The sequence below is a fragment of the Lissotriton vulgaris genome, chromosome 5 (genome assembly GCF_964263255.1).
Source record: "Lissotriton vulgaris chromosome 5, aLisVul1.2, whole genome shotgun sequence".
Taxonomy (NCBI): domain Eukaryota; kingdom Metazoa; phylum Chordata; class Amphibia; order Caudata; family Salamandridae; genus Lissotriton; species Lissotriton vulgaris.
This window is the reverse complement of record NC_141693.1, coordinates 228663292-228670988: the sequence shown is the minus strand read 5'-3', so window position 1 is coordinate 228670988 and position 7697 is coordinate 228663292. Positions and strand designations below refer to the sequence as shown.

General features: G+C 43.3%; 1 long non-coding RNA gene across 1 annotated transcript; it reads left to right on the top strand.

The window, feature by feature from the left end:
- Nucleotides 1-1488: 1488 nt before the first annotated feature.
- Nucleotides 1489-3227, top strand: LOC147710551 (uncharacterized). Its single transcript, XR_015295636.1, has 6 exons — nt 1489-1606; nt 1859-1941; nt 2140-2238; nt 2348-2439; nt 2542-2638; nt 2881-3227. It is a non-coding gene; the product is annotated as an uncharacterized LOC147710551 (long non-coding RNA).
- Nucleotides 3228-7697: the final 4470 nt, after the last annotated feature.

The window sequence follows — 7697 nt, the reverse complement described above, 5'->3', positions numbered from 1 at the left end:
CCATCCGCGCTGTCAGAAGGACAGCATTCCATTCAGCTAATTCCTCCGTATCAGGAGGAATTGTACTGAAATGAGTGACTTCCTGATCCAGGGAGATATCCTGAAGGACAAACTGATGCAACAGGGTTATCCTTACCGGCTGGTCAAGGATGCTTTTAAACGAGCCCGTTATTCTAACCGAGATTCTATGTTTGAACCCAAGGAAAATGAAACCAAGGACACCATTGTGTGCATCACAAAACACTCCAGCCACAACAACAAGCTCCAGCAGGCCATTAACTCCAGTTGGTTCCTATTAAATCTCAACCAGGAACAAAGCCCCTTACCTAAACCGATTTTCGCGTTTAGAAGAAATAAGAACCTAAAAAACCACCTGGTTAAGGGCAAACTACCTGAGGAGGGATCTCCCCACCAAAGTTCCATAACTGGACCCAATCCTGTGACTGGCAACCAACGATGTGGTAATTGCCAAGCCTGCCCCAATGCTTTAACAGGCCCCACCATCACCACCCAGTCCCGTACCATCAATTTGACAAAAATGACGAATTGTCGTTCCTCCAATCTTGTGTATATCATCATGTGCCCCTGTAATCTCCCATATGTAGGAGAGACAGGGAGGGAAGTCTGACTTCGCATTGGGGAACACAAGTCCAATATTAGGACAGGCAGGACGGGTGCCCTTTTGGTGGAACATTGGCAGACCAAAGCTCATTCTGAAAAAGACCTACGATGGTATGTCTTAGAAAGAATACAGACACCACCTGGGGGGATCCTACCTCTCTTAGGAAAAAACGAGAGGTGTTTTGGATTTTTTACCTCAACAGTGTGACCAAGGGCCTCAACGAGGAATGCCCGTGGGCCAATGCCCTTACTTAGGCTCTTGGTTTGATCTTTTCCGGCATCCTACCATGACGGGATACTCGTGGTATAAACCTGTACTGATCTCTATACTGAACTTACCCCATCATAAACTAGATCTGGTTCTCTTAATTTCTGAGTATAAGGCCCCCCCCCCCACTTCCATGGGCTCTGTGGATATTGTTTATTGACTGATCTGGGCCCCCTCGGGTGGGTACTAATCGTATCCACTATGTAGCAACTGGCCCCCACCCCCTTTTAGGTTTGGTGGATCCCTCGCGGCTAATTTGGCCAATTGTCATCCCTCCCATGTATTGTTTGTGCTGGTAATTTTATGAATATTGTGCTTAGGCACTTTGCCTTGGTTCATCCCTCATGGTCCTTTGTTTATTTTGGCCATTCTTTCACGTTGCATTTTGATATACATCTCGTGTAAATAATTGACTGTTGAACCTGTTTCCCGGGTCTGCGTGTATTTCACTCTGCACCCGGTAAACATATGTGGTGGCGATTCTCTGAATCTGCCCACCCTTTCTAATATGGCCGCTCTTTTGCAGTAATTTAGACGATCCCTATATCTCCGTTTTAATCTGCCTTTGTTGACCTGAAATCTCGAGATTTTTCATTCAGGTCACGTGTACGGTGAACATACAAATGGGCCCCTTTGTGTTGATTTCTTTCACCTGCTCATTTGTGAGTTCGTTATCCTCACAGCCGGCCGGAGAAGTGCTTCCCACCTTCTTTTTAGGTAAGAGAGCGTCCACTGCGGTAGTGTGTTTCTCCCCGCTATCTGGCCTGAACTGCTGCATTCCCCATGATCCAGCCCCCCATGTTATTTCCATTCCCCCCATGGAGATTCTGCAACCGCTGCGTTAGGCGTTCCGTTTCCAGGCATTGTGCTTAGGCAACCCCGTTAATTTGTAACCTATGCCTATACCCCCTATTTCAGTTGGAAATCGGAACGCCGCACCTTTACCCTTTTATCCTATTTGCTCTATAGGTGGCGTCTCATTCGACCGATGCCGCTCCTGTTTTGACGTTACGAGGAAGCTAACATCCACCCCGATGTACCGGCTAACATTGGTAGGTCCTTCGTGTTTGTTAGGGACCCTCCTATGCCCAGGCGGCCCTTTCCCCGCCCCACCCCCACCCCCACCCCCGCCCCTCCCCCTTGTGTTCTAACCCTGTAAGCCCTATCTAGTCTGTAAACTCGCGATGGAAAGCTCCTCTGATCCTATCCCTTCTATGCATTCTAAACAGCTTCCCTCTTTTATCCTCCAGCCATTTCCTGGATACATGTGACACAGTCTCGCTCATGTGCCGTTCTCTCAATCTTATGAAGAAGCCAGATCGGGCCCCTTGAAACTTTTATCCACTCTGGTAGGTCCCCTCTTCCCCTCACTAGACCCATGTCTCATTTTTTATGAGCAGTGCTCCTTCCTGTGAGAACTTTATCTGCAATCTAAAGTTCTCTCTTCTGTTCTTTGAGTTGTAGCATTTCTCAATTTGTGACCTTCACATTTGGGACCAGATCCTTAATTATCTCACTTCATGGGCGCTCTACCGTCTTAAGTTTACTAGGTATGTATTGGCATCATTGAGCTTTTTAGCCGCTAGATTCTCTGATCGCACTGGGTGGGAATTATTCCTTTAATTCTTTGCCATCTGGTCTTTGCCATTTAGCTTACCACTATGGCATTCTGGTTTGAGAGCTGCCACTTGATAGATACCTAGCGAGCAGGGAACTACGGCTCGTCTGACCCACTATACTATTTTTAAGGTATACATTTTTCTAAATTTGTTTGTCCTAGTGTCAGGAATGTGTGAGTTTAAAAATGTAAACTGTTTATTTGTGATCTGTATTATTCTCTCTCTTTGGCCTAAACTAGTCCCTGAACTTCCTGGATGTCATTGCTATTTGTGCTATTTTTGAAATGTAACTTGATTATTTTTGAAAAACTCTGAACCCCTTTTCTGGATGTTCTCTAAACAAATGCTCTTTTAAATATGTCTTCCCTACAGAATATCGTCTCTCCCGTGTGACCCTCCTTCCCCCCACCTCTCCTCTGCCCTGATGAAGGTGTAGCCCGTGCGGGGCTATACACCGAAACGCGCGTCGGCGTTTGTTCCACTCTAGGAACCTATTTAACCATCTGGGACTATATGTCATCTGTCCCTACCCAGCATATGCATCTGTGGCTATTGTGTGGAGTGTTGTATGATGTATGAATGATTGTTTTCTGTGTGTTGGTGGTATACGTTGTGGGAGTATGGGTGATTAATAGAATTTAATCCTTTTTGTAAAAAAAATGTTATCAAATTATATTTATAACTGTTTCTCCTGAATATGTTTTGTTCTCACCACTAAAAATAAACGAAAAAGAATGAAAAAATGAATTTATAATAAAAATGTTTGTTAATACATAGTTGTCCTTCCATTTTTGAGATATCCACCAGGGGTCAGAGTGTAATAAGTGTTTTGGACCTTTCGTAGGCCACTTTTCTGAAATTACAGGGCAGGTTCCCTTCCTTGTTTGATTCTCATAGATGTGTTTTTTGCCTAATCACAGTGGAAACTCACATTGTAGCTTATCCATGCCTTTATTTCATTTTTTGTTTTCTGTTACTTAGTCTAGTCTAGGTGTAACATTTTTGCCTAATTGCTAGGGCGGTTGTCCTCGAATCTTGGAAACCGGGTTCGACTCTTGGCAACGACGCTGAACATCCTGTGATTCTGGGCAAATCACTTAGGCCCAGATGCATGAAGCTAAAAACCTCTCGCAAAGGGGCAGAGTCTCAGAATCTGCCCCTTTGCGACCGGTATTTTTGTATTTGGGATGCATCATCCCAAATGCAAAAATCGCAAATTAAGAATACGCTAAAATGCGATTACTTGCATTTAAGGAATCTCAAACTATCAAAGCAGAAGTTTATTCTTTAAACAACTAATCAATATCCCCAATGCTCGAGGAGCATGGGCGCCATTGATCAATTTTACACCACAGTACCGACACATCCTGCATTTACATATATATGCATATTATATGTATGTCTATATAAATACATATATGTGTGTGTGTGTGTGTGTGTGTGTGTGTATGTATATATATATATATAGAGAGAGAGAGAGAGAGAGAGAGAAATATATATGAAATGCATATATATGATATGTATACATATATATGAGCCTTAAAAGAAAGAGACATAATCAAAAGTAGGGATAAAAAAGTTATGATGCTACAGTGAGAGAAATATTACATTCCCAGGTGGCCCTTGGAAGGTGGGGGGCGGGGTAATTGCCCAAGTTGCCCAGGCCTTAAACGCCTCTGTACTGCTCCACCTACCGCTCAACTGGCCCCTCTAAGAACCGAAATGTAAGTTGTGCATTTGTATTACAACACCGGGAAATTCGAATTCCGCAGGGTATGGTAATTTACAGGTATGGCATTACTGCAATGTTCAGACGTTGCCTCCCACGGTGGACAACAACTGTGGAAATCAGTTTTTACATACGAATTCCCTCTAGTTTTCCTCTTCTTTTTGGCCGCACTCACCCATTCACATTTTTCTAGGTCTTGCTTAGTAAAGAGCACGCAATTACATGTTTACAGCTCTGAATAAATTAAATGTTTAGCGGATGAGACCCTATGTTATCGGCATAGCAGAAATGCGACAAATTGCTGTGATTGCTGTTTCAGAAATGACCACTAGAGGACCCTCTTGCTCACTCTTGGCGAATTCGTGACTAGGAGACTTTTTTTGCAGTGACTAGGGGCCAGATGTAGGTAATCTCGATTTACCTACTCTTAAATACCGATTCGGTATCTAGGAGTAGGTAAATGGGATGTAGGTAATTTCTCTTTTGAAATTACCGAATCGGTAATTTGGGGAAACATTGAAGGGTGGCAGGGTGTCACTTTGACACCCTGTTGCACCCCTCAATCGTGTATGGGTGCACATGTTGCAGACATGCATGCCCTAAGGGCATGTATGTCTGCAACATGGCAGCGTTTGAAAATAAAAAAAAATGCTTTTTCAAGGCTTTTCATTATTTACCACCAACTTCTAGTTGGTGGTAAATAACGAATTCTTAAAGCCCCGTAGCACTGATTACAGTGCTACCTACATCTAAAAATACAGATTCGGTAATTTTACCGATTCGGTAATTTTACAGAATCGGTCAAATTACCGAATCTGTATTTTAGGTGGTCCTACATCTCAGTATCCAAATACCGGTCGGTAACGGCCGAAAATCGGTATTTTCGGCCGTAACCGACCGGTATTTGGATACCTACATCTGGCCCTAGAAGTTTACAGTCCATGTGTGTGACCTACAAAAGGACCTTTTTTTCGGCCTGCAGTTTGGATCACCAGTTGGTTACTGGTTTGACCGTTTTCTATTCTCTGGAGTAATTTTTAGTGTTGTATTGTATTTCTTTGTAAAATACTTTGGTTTGTTGTTAGTTTGTATGATTTACTTAAACTAATCAAGCAGTACAGCTATATTGTAATTTAATTTCGTTTGATTTCTTTTAACCTTAACATTCATCACATTGAGTAGATTTAAAACCACTTTGGGGCAAAAAAAATGTGGCTGCATCAATGGGCCTCTGAGTTGTTTGTCAGGAGAATCTGCAAACACCTGCACCAGGCATCACACTTTATTTTTTATTTTTGCACTGTTATGTAGAGGGAACTAGGCCCCAGGGCATTAGAGCTTTTTATGTGAGAACCAGACTATTTTACATTAAAAAAAAATGTTTTCTATTTTTTGAGGCATGGGGAGATTAAGAGATTTACCCACAATCACAGGATGTTGAGCCGACGCTGGCTGTCCAACCAGGTTCCCTCAGTTCCAAAGTCGGCAGCTCGGGCGTTAGCTTCACCTTGTCCCACTTACAATGGATACAGAGAAATACATTTTTATGCCAGGCTGGTGTATATAAATGTAGCCCAATAACGTGTTATTTTTATTACGTTTATTTATATTTATAACTTTTATTACTAAGTGCATAGGTCAAGTTCGAGTTTATTGCCACACTACAGCAAAACTGACAAACATTTCTTTTAGCTAAACACCTTTAGTTAAAACAAGTGCACATGAAAAGAATATCATGGCATTAACTATATCTGCAGACGCATCGCCTCTTGTGACACATGGTCCCTCCCAGGGCTTTAAGTGGGCCGGGTCTCACCGGGTCTGAGCACCGGCAGTTTTTTAAGGGGGCCTCGAAACGGGTCTCTATTGGGCTCTGTTTTGTGCCCTGGCACAGGCGGTCCATTTTTTTTCAGACTGCAGTGACAGCAGGCACATCGATGTGCGCTACTCTCACTGCTCTTCTCACTAGTGGAGAAGTTACAGCATGACGTCATGCCAGGTGAGCATTGTAAGGAAAGGACAGCCGCGGCCGGTAGTGGGAGTACTTGCCGGGCGGTGATGTGGGGGAGGGGCAGGGTGGGGGGTAGTAATGTATGGATTACGGACCTTCACAGGTAAGTAAACATATAAATAAATAAAACGAATTTTGTTGTGCGCACTGCATCGCATTTGGTGATGCAGTGCGCGCAACAACATTTGTTTTATTTATTTATATGTTTACTTACCTGTTAAGGTCTGTAATCCATACATTACTACCTCCCACTCTGCCCCTCCCCACGTCACCGCCCGGCAGGTACTCCCACTACCGGCCACGGCTGGGAAAGGGAAATCCTTTCAAGAGTCATTTTCTCTCTAGTTTTCTCTTCTCTTTTTGAAACTCAGAAGCAGCAACATTGTCCTGGTGTCACCAGGGCTTTAAGTGGCAGCTTTTACAATATTATATACAACAACCCATAGTTGCTGATTATTTATCTTATGCAACTGATAACCACTGACAAAGCCAATAGTCCTGCCTTGTTGTAGGTATGATGTTACTTGTTGTATCATATATCTGGATGCAATGACAGAAACTGCAAAACACAAGTCAGGCGGCGCGCAAAGCTCAGCACAGATGTTTAGCTTATGTGTTTCCAAGCCACACCCTTAATTACATTGGCCACGCCCCTTTGAGAGACCCACGAGTTTTTTCATCCCACTTAAAGCCCTGGTCCCTCCCCACAATAAACAAGGACAATACACGTCATATTCCACGCTGCAGGGTGGTAAGCAGTGGCGGCTGGTGACATTTGAAAGTGGTGAGGCGTAAACTTATTGTGGTACCCGACTGCGGCAAACCAGTGTAGCAAGGATGCCCAAAGAACCTACAGGGGGTCGAGGGGTTCTCCCCTCGAGAAAATTTTGGAAAAAGAGTGGACAAATGGTGCATTTTCAAGCAAATTTAAGAAAGCAGGAAGGATAATAAAGCAATACAATTGAATTAATCATCATTTGAGAAATTGCCAAATTTTATGAGCTATAGAGGACAATATTTGCGTATGCTGATGTTATCATTTGCCTATATTTACTTGTGAACATACTGATACACTTGTAACTGTTTTGTGCAATATAAAAAAAAACATTTGCTCATGCTATGCAAGCAAAAACACGCATAGGGAGCACGGAGGAATATGCCCAGAACCGGCGTCTTATGCACACACTATATCTGTGTATACATGCTATTATACGTCAGCTGAAGGCCTACTCACTGAAAAACACAGGGAGTGGCCAAAACAGCAGTATTAAACACCCGGGACTGTAATATATTTAACACTAGTGCACAACCTATGGAACTAGCATAAAACTGTGGGCAGCCCTGGCTTCAGCAGCAACAATATGGAAGAACATGCAATACCCGTCTTGCGATGAAACTGAAGATGACACGACCAGTACAGACAAAAGCTACTACTCTCTCATCACCTAC